A 20,332-nucleotide genomic window follows, 5' to 3' on the forward strand; every position below is an offset into this window, starting at 1 on the left:
GGGGATATGGTTTTCTTTAGGTGGAGCATGTCTATAAGTTCTGGGTTGTACATGGCCTTGTATGTCAGGCAGAGATCACCTCTGAGTAGGCGGTATGCAACTGAGTACAGCTGGAGTTTCTTCAGTTGAGCTGCATAGGGCATCTGTTTGAGACCGGTGATCCTCTTGGTGAGGTACTTCTGTGGCCTTTCCAGCTGTTGCAGGTGACTTGTAAGGTACATCCCAAATGGGGCGTTGTACTCTATGATGGGTCTGATGAGTGATGCGTAGAGGGGCACAATGACCTCTTTTGATCTGGATGCAAACCCTTTTGTGATTAGGCAGGCCACATAGAAGGATTTTCTAACCACTTCGGCAATGTGATTATTAAAGGAGAGATTATTTTGTCTTCCTTATTTAGGGGGCTACTACCTATGTGGAAATTTGTGGGTACTTTGTTTTTTCCATAGGGGATGACTATGCACTTTTTGGCATTTAGCTTGAGGCCATGGTTTTGACACCAGGTATCTGTCTTAGTGAGACCCTTTTGGAGGATGTCTGTGTCAGCTGGAGAGTCAATTATAGACCCTAGTTTGCAGTCGTCTGTGAACTTGGTCAGCCATAGTCCTCCTGTGCTTGCCTGTACCTCTGAGAAGTATATGCCGAACAGGAGGAGTCCTAGGACTGAGCCCTGGGGAATGCCACTTGTGACCGGATTAGAGTCAGACCTAGCTCCCGCAACTCTTACCGTGTGGGTTCTGTCCATGAGACAGTTAGCAACCCATCTTGTGATGTAGGGGTTTATGTTCAGGCTGGTGAGCTTGTCTATAATACCAGAATGGGAAATGGTGTTGAAGGCCTTTATGAGGTCTAGGTAGGCTGTGTGGACCACCTTTCCCTCATCTATAGCCTCAGTAACTGTCTCAAAGAAGTCCACCAGGTTTAGTAGGCATGATATGCCCTTAACAAAGCTGAACTGGGTAGGGTCCAGAGTTTGGAGGTTCCCAATGTCTCAGTTAATGAGATCCATGATGATGCGCTCCATAGCCTTGCAGACAAAGTTAGTCAGGCTTATAGGGGGACAGTTCCCGGGGTCTGCTGTGGCTCCACCTTTGTGGAGCGGAATAACTGTTGCTGTGTGCCACTCTATGGGCACATAGCCTGTGGAGAGGCTGAGTTTGAACAGTGTTTAGGTGAGGGGTTAGTTCATCTTTGAGCTCATGTAGGATGCACCCTGGGACACTGTCCGGTCCCATTGATGCTGTGTTTTTGTCTTTGGAGAGGACTGTTTTAACCTGAGTGTCTGTGATTTCAGGGGCAGTACATTCTTCTGGTATGGTTATGGGCCCTTTTGGGGGTGAGAGGGGGTGAAGTTTGCACTGAACATGTCTGCCAGGATGTTGGCGATATTGGTTGGTTCAGTGTATTTTGTGCAATTCTGCACTAAATCAGCAGATCTGGGAATTGCCACTTAGATTCTTGACATAGCTAAAGAATGCCTTGTCATTATCTTTGGAGTCCTTGGCAATTTTTCTTTCGAAGCTAGCCTTGGATTATTTTATGAGGGATCATAGTTTCTTGCTGATACTGATCAAGGATGCCTTCCCCTCTTGGGATTTTACTCTTTTCTGTACTAGTTTCCTCCTTCTATTGTATAGCTTGTTTATGGCAGGGGTCCACCAGACTGGTTTCCTTTTCTTGGGGGGGGGTGAGTCTTGGTTTTGCTTGGGATAGCATGATCCATGCATTCTTGTAGGTGCCTGTAGAGTGCATTAGTAAAGGATTTTGCAGCTTGGGCAGCATTATCCTTTAGCATGGGGGATTTGAAACTTTCCACCTTGGTCTTGAGTAAAGTGAAGTTTGCTTTTGAAAAGTTTTTTACAGTGGTTTATTTGACTGGGGGTGGGGGCAGAATGTGGATATCCTGAGTGATTAGTTTATGGTCAGATCTAACCAGTGAGGGGTTGACTTCCAGTGTGGAACACCGGTTGCCTATGTTGGTGATGACCAGGTCCAATATGTTATCACCTCTGGTGGGGGTGTTGACAAGTTGATCCAGGGCATTTGAGTTTATAAATTCTAGAAAATGTTGGGCAAGGGAGTTAGTACTTGAGCAGTTCTCCCAGTTAATGTTTGGGTAATTGAAATCACCCAATATCAGGGTGTTTGGTAGGACCTTTATGTTTCCCAGTCTTTCCATCAATGCGGAATGGGGGTCCTGGTACATGGTGGGTGATCTGTAGCAAGCTACAATTTGAATTGCAGTTCTGCCCATTGTTAGTTGCACGTGGATGACCTCTGAATCATCGTGCTGTGCCACTAACCTGGAGGTGTGGGTATCCTTGATGAATATGGATATGCCCCCCCCTTTTGTATTTTGGTCTGGGTTTTGTGGCCGAAATGTATGGTATGAGTTGTAGCCTGGTAGTGCTGGGGTGCTCTATGGAGCCTTAAACCAGGTATCTATTACTGCACATATATTGATTTTCTCCATACTGAGGAATGCCTCGAGTGCATGCATTTTGAAATTTAGACTTCTGGCATTGAGTAGCATTACAGTCATTTTTTTGTTACTTGTGCTATTTACAGCGGTGGGTTTGTCTTTTTTCCTTGCCTAAAAAAGGCACTATGGGAGTGGCAAGAGCCTTGGCCAGTATTCGAAAGCCTAAGGGTGACAAGTGCAAGCCATCTCTAGTGAAGCAGCGTGGCTTGTCGAGCATGTGATCCCAGGCTGACAGACACTGGTTCCCATTTGAATGACACCAAAATCTTAGCCAATTGTTGACATTCATAATTTTTTCTTTATACCGTGGTATCTTTCTTGGTGAGGACAGGATGCTACTCAGGGTCAGGGTCATACCGGCCAGGGCTACATGATCAGAGAGCCCTTCCATGTCTCTTTTCATGTAGTCCAGGGAGGTATGGCTCAGGTCATTCACACCAACATGGACAATGGCAATGACAAAGTCGTATTTGTACTTGTTCTGGAGTGACCTGAGTCCTTGTGTTATGTGGTGGATCCTGGCACCCGACAGGCAGCTAACAGTAACCTTCTCCTTGTTCAGCCTAGTAAGTGGGATGTCAGTGTGCCTGACTATAGAGTCACCTATTACTAGTGTGTTGGGTATGTTGTTTTGCCTTAAGGGCTGTGATCGCAAGGCATACTGGTTTTGTGAAGTATGTGTTTCATGGTTTGTGTCGGGGGGTGGAGGTTGCTTGGATGTCTGCTTTGGACATCTCTGTTGCTTTTGCAGATTTTTATTTAGAGCCTCCGAGTATGTTTTTGCGTATTTATGTGTGTTTTTTGCCAGTGCTGGTTTCATAGGTCTATGTGAGACTGGTGGTGTGATGTAAATAATTCCCTTCTCCTCTTGACTGTCTGGTCCACTCTTGGAGTGAGAGAGCTTAGCCTCCAGTTTGGCTGTATAATTGCATCTATTGCCTGTATTAGTGTTTGGTGGTAGGAGTTTACTGCGGTGGTGGTGCTGCAGTAGCATTGTCACCTCACAGTTAGACGTTGCCAGTTCAATCCTCAGTTAGAGTGTCTTCTGTGTGGCGACCTGCGTGAATGGGCGTTCCTTCATTGAAGATTGTGCGTTAGGCCCGGCAAGCCAGCACATAAATCTCTACTGCCAATCATTAGCGGACCGGAGTTCTGCTGTGGCAACCCCTAACCAGGAAAAAGCCGAAGGACACAAACAGTGTTTGGTGGTAGGAGAGGGTTGTCTGTGCACATGAGGCTGTTGTAACATTGCCTCAAAATGCCCAGATTCACCAGTTGGAACTGAGAGTACACCTGAAACTGCCCTTTGGACATGCCTGGATAGGTACAGTGAACTGTTTTACTGATTGGCTAGTAAGGTCGAATAGAGATCCTTGTTCTTCTCTACAGTATAGGTGGGGTCTAGTGCTAAGGTTTATTAGTGCTTGCTCTGAGTTTTGAGCAAGTGCCGGGCTGATAAGTGAATGGTTTGAGTGCTTAAGTTGAAAGTTTGTCCAGTTCCAAGGGAAAATTTGAAGAGTAGACTTTGTGGAGCTGGGAATAGTTATACCCTAGCTAACCGTGCTAATGTGGGTTTTATAGCAAGGAAATGTAAGAGATAGAAATTAGCTTAAAATGGCCAATAAACTACTAATTTCTGAGCTGAAACCACTCCTCCAGGGACAGATAGGCTGCTCAAAGCTCCCCTCTCTCACAGGTGAACAGAGAAACTTCCTTCTATATAAGTAAGGTATGGGCAAACACAGAACCTTGTAACACAGCCCTGAATTCAGCACTAACATGAAAACTGGACTATACTAGCTTAGAAAGGCAGGAAAATAAATATATATATATATATATATATATATATATATATATATATATATATATATATGTGTGTGTGTGTGTGTGTATATATATATATATATTTTTCAGAAACTAAAGCAGATACAATCAAAAAAACACTTTAATACTTTAAATGCACAGAAATGGCTATCGCACTTGAGTGTGTAGCCTACAACAGTTAAACAGGTAATTTAAACACAAAAATGACTTTGTTAAAGTGCAGGCAGTAAAATAAGTACAATATGTAGCTGAAACAAGCTTTTTAAATCTCAGAAACTCTAAAACATTGGTGTTTTAGGCAGAATTAGCTAAAGGCAGCAAGAAAATGCAGAAAAATGATACTTAATCACTCCAAAGTCTCTCTTTTGTCTCTCTGCTGCTGTAGAACTCTGTAAGGCACCAGGCAGGAGCTTATTGCATACAATGCCCCTTTTGGCATTTATTTGTCTAAGCATAGCACTCTGCTTGAGAGAACTGAAGGTACATGACAAGCAAATCATAGCTATCAAGACAGACTGGAAGCCCCATTTTTGTACATAGTAATTTATATACTCCTTCATGGGGACTTATATCTAGCTTTTAAGCCCTGAAAGATCCAACCCTCTGGCTTTCTATCCCTTTGAATAACAAATGGTTTCTCATATATTCAATTAAAGAAACTAAATCTTAGGTTCATAGGTTCATTGGTTCATACTAGGCTATCTGCCCTAGGGCATTTACAAGCCTAGCCAGAGTGTGTTTGGCTTTCGCCACCCATTTTAAATGAATTTTGCTATGCCCTTTTTCGAGGTTAGTATACTGTGCCTCTGTCTAACAGTGACACAGAAGTGATACCCAGAGTAAATCTACGATCTCCCATCCACTCATCAAGATTCCTCTTGAAGAGAGTCAATGAGGGACTCTGCCTAACCTGGACTGGGATTTTATTCCAGAGTGAAGGGAGCCTCTGGGTTATGAATATGTCCCTCCAGCATGTCCTATTTATTTCAGTGCTGAGGTTCAAGTCTCTCGAGCGTGTGACTCGATGGGATTTGGATTTTCTGAGGTGCAGCATGTCCATTAATTCTGGGTTGGACATGGCTTTATACGTCAGGCACAGATCGCCTCTGAGCAGGCGGTATGCCACTGAGTAGAGCTGGAGTTTCTTTAACCGGGCAGCATATGGCATCTGCTTGAGCCCTTTGATCCTCTTAGTGAGGTACTTTTGGGGTCTTTCCAGTTGATGCAGGTGTCTGGTAAGGTACATCCCAAAAGGGGCATTGTACTCAATTATGGGCCTGATGAGGGATGAGTAAAGAGGCACAATGACCTCCCCTGATCTAGATGTGAATCCCTTCATGATTAGTTGGGCTATATAAAATGTTTTTCTAACCACTTTGGCCACGTGGTTGTCGAATGAGAGATTGCTATCAACTTGGGTCCCCAGGTCCCTAATTACTTCTTCTGTACTTAATGGATTACCATCTATGTGGTAATTTGTGGGCACTTTGTTTTTGCCGAAGGGGATGACTATACACTTTTTGCCATTTAGCTTGAGGCCATGGCTCTGGCACCAGTTGTCTGTTTCTATGAGGCCCTTTTGTAGGATGCTTGTGTCGGCTGGAGAGTCGATTATGGCACCCAGTTTGCAGTCATCTGTTATCTTGGTCAGACACAGTCCTTCCGTGTTGGCCTGTACCTCCGAGAAATATATACCGAACAAGAGAGGTCCCAGGACTGAGCCTTGTGGGATGCCACTTGTAACTGGTTTGGAGTCTGATATGGCTCCAGCAATTCTAACCATGTGGGTTCTGTCCTTGAGCCAGTTTGCAACCCATCTAGTGACATAGGGGATTATATTTAAGCTGGTGAGCTTATCTATAATGCCCAAGTGGGGTATTGTATCGAAGGCTTTTGCGAGGTCCAGGTAGGCTGTGTGGACCACCTTCCCCTCGTCAGTGGCCTTGGTGACTGTTTCAAACAAATTGACCAGGTTTGAGAGGCAGGATCTGCCCTTAACAAAGCCAAACTGGGTAGGATCCAGTGTCTGTAGGTCCCCAATATCTTTATTTATGAGGTCCATGATGATCCTTTCCATAGCTTTGCAGACCAAGCTAATCAGGCTTATGCGGCAGTAGTTTCTAGGATCCATTGAGGCACTACCTTTGTGGAGAGGGACCACTGTTGCTGTACACCACTCTTTGGGTACATATCCTGTAGTAAGGTTGAGATTGAACAGTAGTTTTATGTTTGGGTTTAGTTCTTCTTGGAGTTCATGTAGGAAGCAGCCCGGGACACCGTCTGGTCCCATTGATGCTGTGTTTTTTGCTTTGGAGAGGGCGCTCTTACCTGAGCATCTGAGATGTCAGGGGGGCAGCACTCTGCTGGGATAGATATTTGCCATTTTGGTGGGGAAGGGGGGAGAAGTTTGCGCTGAACCTGTCAGCTAGGATGTTGGCAATGTCTGTGGGTTTGGTGTATTTTTTGTTATTTTGGACTAATTCTGAGCATATCTGGGAATTCTCACCAGGCTCCTAACATAACTAAAGAAAGCCTTGTGATTATCCTTTGTGTCCTGTGCAATATTTCTCTCGAAGCTGGCCTTAGACAATTTTATGAGTGCCCGTAGTTTTTTGCTAATACTGATAAGAGATGCCTTCTCTTTTTGGGATTTTGCTCTATCATGTAGTAGCTTCCTCCTTCTATTGTAGTTTGTTTATGGCTGGGGTCCACCAGACAGGATGCCTGCCTTTGGAGGATTGGGTCTTGGTTTTGTTTGGGATTGCATGATCCATGCATTCCTGAAGGTGTTCATAGAATGCGTTTATAAAGGATTCTGCGGTCTGGGCCGTACTTTCCACAGGCGCGGGGACTTTGAAGGATTCCACCTCAGTTTTGAGGAGTGTGAAATTTGCTTTAGAGAAGTTTTTCACTGTGGTTTTCTGGGCAGGGGCTGGGGTCGGGATGTGAATATCTAGTGAGATTAGTTTACGGTCTGATCTTACCAGTGCGGGATACACTTCTGGTCTGGAGCATAGAGTCCCCATGTTGGTGATGATCAGGTCCAGTATGTTTTCCCCTCTTGTGGGAGTGGTAACAAGTTGTTCCATAGCATTTGAGTTTATAAATTCTAGGAACCTTTGGGCTAGGATGTTGGAGCTAGAGTAATGCTCCCAGTCTATGTTTGGGTAGTTGAAGTCACCCAATAAAATGGTGTTTGGAGAGACCTTCATATTTTCCAGTGTTTTCAGGAAGGCCGGGTAGGGTTCCTGGGTTTGGGAGGGTGGTCTGTAGCAGGCTATAAACTGGAAGGCAGTTTTACCACTGTTAGTTTCACATGGATAATCTCTGATGTTTTGTGCTGTACCACCAACCTGGAGGTGTGGGTATCTTTGACAAATATTGATACTCCCCCCTCCTTTTGTGGTTCGGTCCAAGTTTTGGAGCCGAAAAACATGGTATGAGGTTTAACCTGGTAGTGCTGGTGTGCTCTCGGGAACATTGAACCAGGTTTCTGTTACTGCACAGATATTGATGTTCTCCATGCTAAGGAGAGTTTCGAGTGCATGCATCTTGAGGTTTAGACTTCTGGCATTGAGTAGCATTACTCTTAGTTTATTATCCCTTGTGATACCTATGGAGGTGGGTTTGTTTTTTGAGTCTTGCCTAAAAAAGGCACTATGGGGGTGGCAAGAGCCTTTGCCAATATCTAAAAGCCCAGGGGAGACAGGTGCAAGCCGTCCCTAGCAAAGCATCGTGGCTTGTCGAGCATGTCATCCCAGGCTGACAGGCATTGGATCCCCTTTGAATGACACCAATACTTAAGCCAATTGTTGAAATTGATCATCTTGTCTTCATATTGTGGCATCATTCTTGGTGAGGGTAAGATGCTACTCAAGGTCAGGGTCATACTGGCCTGGGCTACATGCTCAGAGAGCTCCTCTATGTCTCTTTTCATGTAGTCCAGGGAGGTATGTCTCAGGTCATTCACACCAGCATGGACAATGACTGAGTCATATTTGTACTTGCCTTGGAGTGACCTGAGTGCTTGTGTTATGTGGCGGATCATAGCGCCTGACAGGCAGCTCACCATGACGTTCTCCTTGTTCAGCCTGGTGAGCAGGACGTCAGTGTGCCTGATGATAGAGTCACCTATTACAAGTCTATCAGGTGTGTTGTTTAGCCTTAAGGGCTGTGACTGTTTGGCACACTGGCTTTGTGAGCTATGTGTTGCACATGTTTTGTTTTGGGGTAGCGGTTGCTTGGGTGTCTGCTTTGGAGGTCTCTGTATCTTAGGAAGATTTTTATTTAGAGCCTCCGAGTATGTTTTTTTGTGTTTATGTGTTTGGTTTGCTGTCTTGGTAGGTCTATGTGAGACTGGAATTGTATAGATAGATAGGCTGCTCTAAGCTCCCCACTGCCACTGGTGAACAAAGAAGCCTCCCTTTATCCAAGAAAGGAAATGGGCAACACAGGAACTTTATAAAAGTCCAGAATACAGCAAAGCCTGTATTTGGACTACTCTGGGTCAGGAAAGACGGGAAACAAGGATAATTTTTTTTTTCTTTTTTGCAACAAACAGCAGGAAAATGCAATAAATATGTAATACAGGCTAGCGTACATGAGTGTGTAGCCTCAACAGGTAAATGCAACAAACAGGGCAAACTTTAAAAGTGCAGGTGCAAAAACAATTTTAAACAGTTTAAAACAGTTCAAGAAGCAGAAATACTTGCAGTTTAGCTAGATCGGACAGTCGCCCAGGTAGTAGCAGCAAAAAAAAAAAAACACTTTTATCTGGTTAGCAGTCGCTCTTTTAGCCTCTCTGCTGATAGCACCACTCTGCAGGACCACAAGGAGCTTGGCTGAGTAGTAACAAGCGCAAAAACCGTGCCAAAGCGGGTTTTATACAGGGGGACTTGAAAGAGCTAGAAATTGGCCCAAAACGGCCAATAGACTACCAGATTCTTGTGCTGGAAACACTCCTCCAGGGATAGATAGGCTGCTCTAAGCTCCCCACTGCCAGTGGTGAACAAAGAAGCCTCCCTTTATCCAAGAAAGGAAATGGGCAACACAGGAACTTTCCAAAAGTCCAGAATACAGCAAAGCCTGTATTTGGACTACTCTAGGTCAGGAAAGACGGGAAACAAGGATAATTTTTTTTTTTCTTTTTTGCAACAAACAGCAGGAAGATGCAATAAATATGTAACACAGGCTAGCGCACTTGAGTGTGTAGCCTCAACAGGTAAATGCAACAAACAGGACAAACTTTAAAAGTGCAGGTGCAAAAACAACTTTAAACAGTTTAAAACAGTTCACGAATGCAGAAATACTTGCAGTTTAGCTAGATCGGACAGTCACCCAGGTAGTAGCAGGAAAAAAACACTTTTATCAGGTTAGCAGTCACTCTTTTAGCCTCTCTGCTGCTAGCACCACTCTGCAGGACCACGAGGAGCTTGGCTGAGTAGTAACAAGCACAAATACCAAGCCAAAGCGGGTTTTATACAGGGGGACTTGAAAGAGCTATAAATTGGCCCAAAACGGCCAATAGACTACCAGATTCTTGTGCTGGGAACACTCCTCCAGGGATAGATAGGCTGCTCTAAGCTCCCCACTGCCACTGGTGAACAAAGAAGCCTCCCTTCATCCAAGAAAGGAAATGGGCAACACAGGAACTTTCCAAAAGTCCAAAATACAGCAAAGCCTGTATTTGGACTACTCTAGTTCAGGAAAGATGGGAAACAAGGATATATATATTTTTTCTTTTTTGCAACAAACAGCAGGAAGATGCAATAAATATGTAACATAGGCTAGCGCACTTGAGTGTGTAGCCTCAACAGGTAAATGCAACAAACAGGACAAACTTTAAAAGTGCAGGTGCAAAAACAACTTTAAACAGTTTAAAACAGTTCAAGAATGCAAAAATACTTGCAGTTTAGCTAGATCGGACAGTCACCCAGGTAGTAGCAGGAAAAAAACACTTTTATCAGGTTAGCAGTCGCTTTTTTAGCCTCTCTGCTTTTAGCACCACTCTGCAGGACTACGAGGAGCTTGGCTGAGTAGTAACAAGCGCAAAAACCGTGCCAAAGTGGGTTTTATACAGGGTGACTTGAAAGAGCTAGAAATTGGCCCAAAACAGCCAATAGACTACCAGATTCTTGTGCTAGGAACACTCCTCCAGGGATAGATAGGCTGCTCTAAGCTCCCCACTGCCACTGGTGAACAAAGAAGCCTCCCTTTATCCAAGAAAGGAAATGGGCAACACAGGAGCTTTCCAAAAGACCAGAATACAGCGAAGCCTGTATTTGGACTACTCTGGGTCAGAAAAGACGGGAAACAAGGATATTTTTTTTTTTTTTTTTTCTTTTTTGCAACAAACAGTAGGAAAATGCAATAAATATGTAACACAGGCTAGCGCACTTGAGTGTGTAAGCCTCAACAGGTAAATGCAACAAACAGGACAAACTTTAAAAGTGCAGGTGCAAAAACAAATTTAAACAGTTTAAAACAGTTCAAGAAGCAGAAATACTTGCAGTTTAGCTAGATCCGAGAGTCGCCCAGGCAGTAGCAGGAAAAAAAACACTTTTATCAGGTTAGCAGTCATTCTTTTGGCCTCTCTGCTGCTAGCACCTCTCTGCAGGACCACAAGGAGCTTGGCTGAGTAGTAATAAGCGCAAAAACTGCGCCAAAGCGGGTTTTATACAGGGGGACTTGAAAGAGCTAGAAACTGGCCCACAACGGCCAATAGACTACCAGATTCTTGTACTAGGAACACTCCTCCAGGGATAGATAGGCTGCTCTAAGCTCCCCACTGCCACTGGTGAACAAAGAAGCCTCCCTTTATCCAAGAAAGGAAATGGGCAACACAGGAGCTTTCCAAAAGTCCAGAATACAGCAAAGCCTGTATTTGGACTACTCCAGGTCAGAAAAGACGGGAAACAAGGATATTTTTTTTGTTTTTCTTTTTTTTTTCTTTTTTGCAACAAACAGTAGGAAAATGCAATAAATATGTAACACAGGCTAGCGCACTTGAGTGTGTAGCCTCAACAGGTAAATGCAACAAACAGGACAAACTTTAAAAGTGCAGGTGCAAAAACAAATGTAAACAGTTTAAAACAGTTAAAGAAGCAGAAATACTTGTAGTTTAGCTAGATCCGACAGTCGCCCAGGTAGTAGCAGGAAAAAAAACACTTTTATCAGGTTAGCAGTCATTCATTTGGCCTCTCTGCTGCTAGCACCACTCTGCAGGACCACAAGGAGCTTGGCTGAGTAGTAATAAGCGCAAAAACCGCGCCAAAGCGGGTTTTATACAGGGGGACTTGAAAGAGCTAGAAACTGGCCCAAAACGGCCAATAGACTACCAGATTCTTGTGCTGGGAACACTCCTCCAGGGATAGATAGGCTGCTCTAAGCTCCCCACTGCCACTGGTGAACAAAGAAGCCCCCCTTTATCCAAGAAAGGAAATGGGCAACACAGGAACTTTCCAAAAGTCCAGAATACAGCAATGCCTGTATTTGGACTACTCTAGGTCAGGAAAGGCGGGAAACAAGAATCATTTTTTTTGTTTTTCTTTCTTTTTTGCAACAAACAGCAGGAAAATGCAATAAATATGTAACACAGACTACCACACATAAGTGTGTAGCCTCATCAGGTAAATGCAACAAACAGGACAAACTTTAAATTTCAAGCGCAAAAGCTGGCTTTAAAGCAGGGGGTTAGAAGAGATAGGAAATGGCCCAAAATGGCCAATAAGCTACAGGTCACTGGGCTGGAACCACTCCTCAAAGGACAGATAGGCTGCTCAGAGCTCCCCACTCTCACTGGTGAACAAAGAAGCTTCCCCTATCCAAATAAGGATATGGGCAACACAGGAACTATGACACAGCCCAGAGATCAGCAATACCTGAAGACTGGACTATTGTAGTTCAGTAAAGGCGGGAAACAAGGATTTTTTTTATTTTTTTTTTTACAGAGTAGCAGAAATTATGTACAGAAACACAGTAAATGCTTTAATTCAGCTAGCACACTTGAGTGTGTAGCCTACCAGTTAAACTAAGCAAAAACAACTTTAAAAGTGCAAAAAAACTCAGAAATACAGGCAGGAATGCAATAAAACAACTTTGCAGAGCTTATTTAGTTAAAGAAATAGAGAAGTCTATATATACAGAAAAGCAACTAAAACACACAAACACTTCAGATGCAGTGCAACCTAGAGCACTTCAGTTGTAGCAATATTAAGGCAATTACAGTTATAATAAATGCTCTGAAATATACTCTATATATTTTTTTTTCTTTTTTCCCTTTTTTTTGAAAGGGAAAAAGGAGAAACAGAAGGCCTTATCAAATGTTCTCTCTGTATTAGGTAGAATGAGCTAATGACACTAGACTGGGAGGAGTGTCACAGATCCGATTTACAGTAGGGGCGGGCAACTGCAAAGCCACCAAGTATAAGAGCAAGACACCAACTGGGAGGGAGGGGACAGAAAGTAAGCACTACAGAAAACAAATGAAAGTTTTTAAACAGATAAAGATTTGTAAAGATACAGAATGCTTTTAACTGCAGACAAATCAGTTACTTGTGCAGATTTCTTAATAGCAATAAAATACACTCGAAGACTAAAAAGCAGACAATAACAGTGCTACATATTAATTGTTAGAAACAATAATCTGTATAAATAATCGAAAAAAAAGCAGGATACTTATATATCTCAGCTAACTGTTGCGGTTAACAACTCTCATCCACTCTGCTCAGTGTGTATTGACAGAAACCCTATCAAAGTTAGGGCTTAAAAACCAGAACAACTTTTTTTTTACAAGAACACAAAAGAACCAGCCCCCACTCAGCAGACAATTAACACAATCTAGCCAAGTTAAAGAAAGGCTTGACCTAAAAACAATAGCCTACAGACAGTAAGCACTACAGAAAACAAATGGAAGTTTTTAAACATATAAAGATTTGTAAAGATACAGAATGCTTTTAACTGCAGACAAATCAGTTACTTGTGCAGATTTGTTATCAGCAATAAAATACACTCGAAGACTAAAAAGCAGACAATAAAAGTGCTATATATTAATTGTTAGAAACTATAATCTGTATAAATAATCGAAAAAAAGCAGGATACTTATATATCTCAGCTAACTTGCGGTCAACAACTCTCATCCACTCTGCTCAGTGTGTATACACAGAAACCCTATCAAAGTTAGGGCTTAAATACCAGAAGAAAAACTTTTTTTTTTTCACAAGAACACAAAAGAACCAGCCCCCACTCAGCAGACAATTAACACAATCTAGCCAAGTTAAAGAAAGGCTTGACCTAAAAACAATAGCCTACAGACAGTAAGCACTGCAGAAAACAAATGAAAGTTTTTAAACAGATAAAGATTTGTAAAGATACAGAATGCTTTTAACTGCAGACAAATCAGTTACTTGTGCAGATTTGTTAATAGCAATAAAATACACTCGAACACGAAAAAGCAGACAATAAAAGTGCTATATATTAATTGTTAGAAACAATAATCTGTATAAATAATCGAAAAAAAAGCAGGATACTTATATATCTCAGCTAACTGTTGCGGTCAACAACTCTCATCTACTCTGCTCAGTGTGTATTGACAGAAACCCTATCAAAGTTAGGGCTTAAATACCAAAACAACTTTTTTTTTTTACAAGAACACAAAAGAACCAGCCCCCACTCAGCAGACAATTAACACAATCTAGCCAAGTTAAAGAAAGCCTTGACCTAAAAACAATAGCCTACAGACAGTAAGCACTACAGAAAACAAATGGAAGTTTTTAAACACATAAAGATTTGTAAAGATACAGAATGCTTTTAACTGCAGACAAATCAGTTACTTGTGCAAATTTGTTAATAGCAATAAAATACACTCAAAGACTAAAAAGCAGACAATAAAAGTGCTATATATTAATTGTTAGAAACTATAATCTGTATAAATAATCAAAAAAAAGCAGGATACTTATATATCTCAGCTAACTTGCGGTCAACAACTCTCATCCACTCTGCTCAGTGTGTATAGACAGAAACCCTATCAAAGTTAGGGCTTAAATACCAGAAGAACAACTTTTTTTTTCACAAGAACACAAAAGAACCAGCCCCCACTCAGCAGACAATTAACACAATCTAGCCAAGTTAAAGAAAGGCTTGACCTAAAAACAATAGCCTACAGACAGTAAGCACTACAGAAAACAAATGAAAGTTTTTAAACACATAAAGATTTGTAAAGATACAGAACGCTTTTAACTGCAGACAAATCAGTTACTTGTGCAGATTTGTTAATAGCAATAAAATACACTCGAAGACTAAAAAGCAGACAATAAAAGTGCTATATATTAATTGTTAGAAACAATAATCTGTATAAATAATCGAAAAAAAAGCAGGATATTTATATATCTCAGCTAACTGTTGCGGTCAACAACTCTCATCCACTCTGCTCAGTGTGTATAGACGGAAACCCTATCAAAGTTAGGGCTTATATACCAGAAGAACAACTTTTTTTTTTTTTTTACAAGAACACAAAAGAACCAGCCCCCACTCAGCAGACAATTAACACAATCTAGTCAAGTTAAAGAAAGGCTTCACCTAAAAACAATAGCCTACAGACAGTAAGCACTACAGAAAACAAATGAAAGTTTTTAAACAGATAAAGATTTGTAAAGATACAGAATGCTTTTAACTGCAGACAAATCAGTTACTTGTGCAGATTTGTTAATAGCAGTAAAATACACTCGAAGACTAAAAAGTAGACAATAAAAGTGCTATATATTAATTGTTAGAAACAATAATCTCTATAAATAATCGAAAAAAAAGCAGGATACTTATATATCTCAGCTAACTGTTGCGGTCAACAACTCTCATCCACTCTGCTCAGTGTTCTTCAACAGAGAAGACATAGCAGGATCAGTTCTTATCCCACTGTAACACCCACATCTGGCACAAGAGTCCACTACATATCAATCAGAGTAGCCCACTTGTCACCTTCAGCATAAGCTTAGATAACTAGATGGACGCCTACCAATTCCCAACACCTCAGGTGTATCTTCTATTGCTCTGCTTGAAGTGAGAGGCAACTTTTCCATATCAGTTAGGCTAGTAATGATCTGCAGACTGGCTTGGTCACCTCAGCTTATCTGAGCATGAGAATAGCTGGCCCTTAATATGGAGTCATTTCTTCAGAGCACACTAATGTAGTCATACGGCTGAGGGTCATTCCAGTAGGAGGCCATACAAGAAGCACACACAAGGTGATAAAGCTGAAAAACCCATTCAGGGGGTAAACTGCCTTTGCGATCCCATTCAGGAAATTATGCTATTTTATCATCAATTTAAATATGTGGATTACCCCACAAATTAACTGCTGAACCACCATCCATTTTTTTCATTGTATCATCTATTATAGGTGTCTTAGACCATTAAAGGTCTGGGTTCTAGTGAACTACTTCTGAATATGCTTGGGAAGGGGTTTTATGAATCAGTTTAAGCTCCAAGGGGTTTATTCAGCAAAAGTCACCCAAAGAAGATCTGATGTAAAGACATTAAGCAAACAAGATAATTGGAAATCCTAAGTATATTTCTTACAGCAGGTGATGCCAGGGCCTGAGTTAACTAAGGGTGCATATATCATTTCTTTGGGGACACGTTGGCATCATACCTCTCAACTTCTTAGAGGAACACCATAAATTATGTGGGGCAACGACCCAAATATAGAGACAATTTTTAAATATTGCTCTTACAAACTTAGAAAGTTGATTGCATACCAGGTTTGGGATTAGAATGGATTTTTAAGAGTATGATGTCCGAAACTCAAATGTCTGACATTATTTTCTGACTTTAATTTTCAATGACTTGCTAATTCTTTGCCAGGGAACCACAATTTTATGAAAAATGAACCAAAAAAATTAGGCAAAAATCCAGACATTCTGCAAACATCTATACAGCGAGGTATGGTTGGAGTCATCCATCTCAGATAAAGTGATCTAGTAACAGTGTTATCTTCTCAATATGGAGACCTGCTTTGGTATAGATATATGGTGAAAAACATGAAATAGCAGAGAAACCGCAAACATTTTCACTGCTGAAATTCTGCCCATTAGAGCAATTTTAATTTATACCGCGTGTGAACCAGATGGAACACTTTAGCCTATATGGGCTGAAAATTGTTTTTTGCCACTTGAAGTGGGTCTGGGTGAAAATAAATCATCAGGTATTTAAGATGTTGTTTTTTTTTTTGCATATTCACATGTAGACTTGAAACAGCAGTGGATTCCTGCAGATTCTCATGCATTTAGGGATACTTCTCAATAATCTGCAAAAAGAAGAATGTATGCCTCTTCTCTATCAACTTCCATCCAGACATTTATGAATCTTCTTTGAAAAGAACACTTTCCCCAACAAGAAGAATGATAGGGAAGGTTAGCAGCCCTGCCTGCTACCTTTTTCCATTGGAAAAGGCTGAGAAAAATTACCATTAGTTATTACTCTGGCCAAGGGTTGGTGGTACAGAGCTTGTATGGCCCTGAAGAACTCAAGGGGGAATGCCATGCTCACAAGAACTTACCATAAATGCTGACATTTTATGGACTCAAAGGTTTTAGTAAAATCCACCATAACAGCTATGCCTGGTTCAGGAACATGACATAGTATTAGCATTAAAACCTGCAGAGATCAGAGGTTGTACGCACTACCTCTGCCTTTAATGAACCTACACTGTGATGCTGATATAAGAGATGGGAGCCATGGCTGCTGCCTTTTTGACAGATGCTTTGCATATAATTTAACATCAACATTTACCAACAAGATAAGATGGTAGATGGTCATATCTTCTAACAATTTAACAGGCTTTAAAAGATCATTTATAAGTGAAGTACGCATGGAGCTATTCATTCAGTTTTCCTATTGAAAGGCCTGATACAGGGTTCCTAAACCAATTAGTCTACCAGTTTTTTTATAAAGTTCACTGTTGATACTCTGTGGCCCTAATGACTTAGCTAATGGAAGTTCTTTCTTCACCTTGTGTACTTCTTGGTTCAATGGTGCTGAAGGTGCCACCTGTCCCTCAATCGGTAGCTAAGGAATATTAAGACACTCTCAGCACTTTTTGATCTCCACCTGTAAATTTAGATTGAATCTACCTTTGCTATAAAGTTTCACATAGAATTGTCAAAATTAATTATTTATATATTCAGTTGATATTACCATGCTCTAACCGTTTAGGGAAGCAACCCCTAGTAACATGTCAGCAGCGCTGCTCTGCTTAATCCCATAGGACAGCAATTCCGCAGGCTTATTCTCTTCATCCCAGTTGTAGAATGCTGCACATTCTAAATACAGTTATCCACAATTCTTTAGCATTAAATTCAAAGCTCTTTGCTTGGCCTTATAAGCCTGAATCAATCCTTTCTCTCTAAACTTATAAACTTTATATCCTTGCCATAATACTTGAACTTCTGTTTCAAGAAGTCTTGACTTTCCTATCCCATTTGTGAAGTGTCTGTGCTTTAGCCCATTTAAAATGTGCTTTAAATTCCAGCTTGACAAAATCCCACCAAACCAAATGATCATAATGCTTGGATGGTCTGGGCTGTATTTCAGAAAATCCTGCATATTACCCCTAATATGACTTAATATGACCTAGTAGGTCTTTTTTTTTTTTAAGATTAAATTATCTAATTTCCAGGGTCTACAGCACTTTTGGCTTGTTGGATATCTATGTCTAGGATAACTGCCTCATCAACTAAATCCATCTTGTCTCACACATTTCTCAAAATGTTTTGGGATTTAAAATGGCATTCTGATGTGGGGTTATTCCATCCATCACTTAGTTGAAGTCAAGAGTTCACAATTTGCCATAGATTATATTCACCAAAGAATTGGGTGAAAAAATCATGTCTGTCCTTATTTGGCCCAGAAATCAACCCTAAAGTCAACTCCTCTTGTGGTATGCCAAATCTTAACATGATCAATTGACCCTCTTTATCGCCGTTCTTTTCTAATAAGGTCCAGTCTAGTGTAGATTTCACCCCTAATAATACCCCTTGCTTAGAAGCAGATGTCCTTTACGAAAGGATTCTAAAACTCATGCATGACATTTTACAGCTTTACATTCTTGGCAAAAGATAATGACAACTCTGAGTTTAGCCAAAGTGAATGAGTTCTATGCTTGCAAGTTGAAGATAAACCATGAACATTAACGGAACCACATTTAATCATTATAAGTCCAATAACCTCTGTACAATGAGCTTAGTTCTCCCTACAAAGTTTGTAGGCTTAACAGTCAAAGTACTAAATCACCCCATGGAGTTAAGAGGTAGAGGTGTCCTGGAGGCTACCTTAGAATGGTCCTCTACCCTTATGAGGCAAATGACTAAATCCAGAACAAAGAGCATAACAGAGGAGGTGTAATATCTCCACAGCTCCTCATCTTTGGATTTTCCCTGATTTCCCACTCTTAACACTTCCCTTCTTTTTTCACATTTTTTTCAGTTCCTTGTCTCTCCTTTGACCTGGAAGGCAGCTTTTAGTTTGATGCAAGTTCTTTGTTTGCAGAAAAAAGTTCCTGGTCTGCAATATTTTCAGTGACATCCTCCACCTGTAAGAAGCAGAAATGATTGGTAGATTGGTTGCTCATGAACAACTTCTTATCAGAGGTTTTTTTTGGAAAGTAGAGAGCTTCACGCTTCCCCTGATTGAGCTGCACCATTGGAGGCAAGATCACTTGCACCAGCTGGCAGGGGGTCTGAGGACATGGCAGCATACATTCCCTGCCCTGTCATATGCTTGGTTCATTCCAAACAGTCTGAAATAATTGCTGGCAAGTGAGATGCACTAGCATTTACAAGAACTAGATTCAGTAATTTCCTTTGTAAAAAAATGAAGGGGCTGGTTTGGATTCTTAAAGGAAATCTCTTGATTTCCCCATTTAATACTTAATATAGTAGGTAATCTCAGTCTGGATGACAAATTATTTTTAAAGCACAGAATTCATACCACTTTAAATTTGCTGCTGTTGTCTCTGGGTAAAAGTCTTGGAATAAGTGCCCTCAGCAAGCGCTGACTTCAGAATATTTCCCTTACCTGACTGCTCTGAGAATACAGGGTTTATCTTGCTCATCAAGCCAAAGGATAACTTGCCTTGGAGGGCTGCCAGTTTTGAATTGAGGTTGTAGAAAATGTGTGCTCACTCTATTTGTAATATGAAGACGTCAATGAGATTTAAAGCTTCTGGTAGAGCTTGCTACATGAATTGTAAGATATTTCCTTTTTCAATGCCTTCCTATAATCCCAAAAGCTGCAAATTGTTTCTAGGGATGAGACGTCCATGCTGACACAGGGACAGCTAATTTCACCAGTTTACACTTATGTGTGTCTACCACTGAGGAATATTGGTGGAGTCTGTCAGCTTGCAGATTGACCACTGATTCTATGTAGGCCAGTATGGAAATGCAAGTAACTATGGCCACCTTCAGTGCAGCATTTTCTGATTTAATGATGACATTGTCCTCCAGCATCTTTGCCACTAAATGTTTTAAGCAGTCCAGCTTGGTAGCAACATCTCCTTGTATCTGGAAGCGTGTCTCAGGATCCATAGTGAGTAAAAAATACCTCTTCCAGTTTTTGTTATATGATTCTTACAGTTGAAATATCAAAATAAAGGGCCAATAGCCCTATCAAAGTGTTAAGGGATCATTTAGTTTCTGAAACAACACTGAGTCTCTAATAAAATGTTGTTCATGCCCCCCACCCCAAGCTGTATTTCTCTGATCGATTTTCTTAATTTGCTGTGTGGGTTATACAGATCCCACACATCCTCCATTATAAATAGCATTTATCTTGGCTAGTCTAGTTAACTTATTTGGAGTGGACATCACCTATGTCATAGCTATTGAGTTACTTTGATAGGAAGCATATTCAGCATGTGGTGAGTTGGGTTTGGCAGAACACGGTGCTTTGTTAGAGTGCTGTGTTTCTTAGCTGAATAGTGTTAAAGTTGCACCTTGATGTTTTTAGGACAGGTATAAGGATCAGTAGGGAGAT

The 20,332-nt window shown here is 41.2% G+C and overlaps 1 protein-coding gene across 1 annotated transcript in view; it reads left to right on the top strand.

The window, feature by feature from the left end:
- Positions 1 to 20,332, top strand: part of LOC122816569 (ephrin type-A receptor 7-like) — a 2,140,039-nt gene that overhangs the window by 1,273,556 nt on the left and 846,151 nt on the right. The window lies entirely within an intron of this gene.

The sequence above is a fragment of the Protopterus annectens genome, chromosome 1.part1 (assembly GCF_019279795.1).
Source record: "Protopterus annectens isolate FY-2018-M chromosome 1.part1, PAN1.0, whole genome shotgun sequence".
Lineage (NCBI taxonomy): Eukaryota > Metazoa > Chordata > Ceratodontiformes > Protopteridae > Protopterus > Protopterus annectens.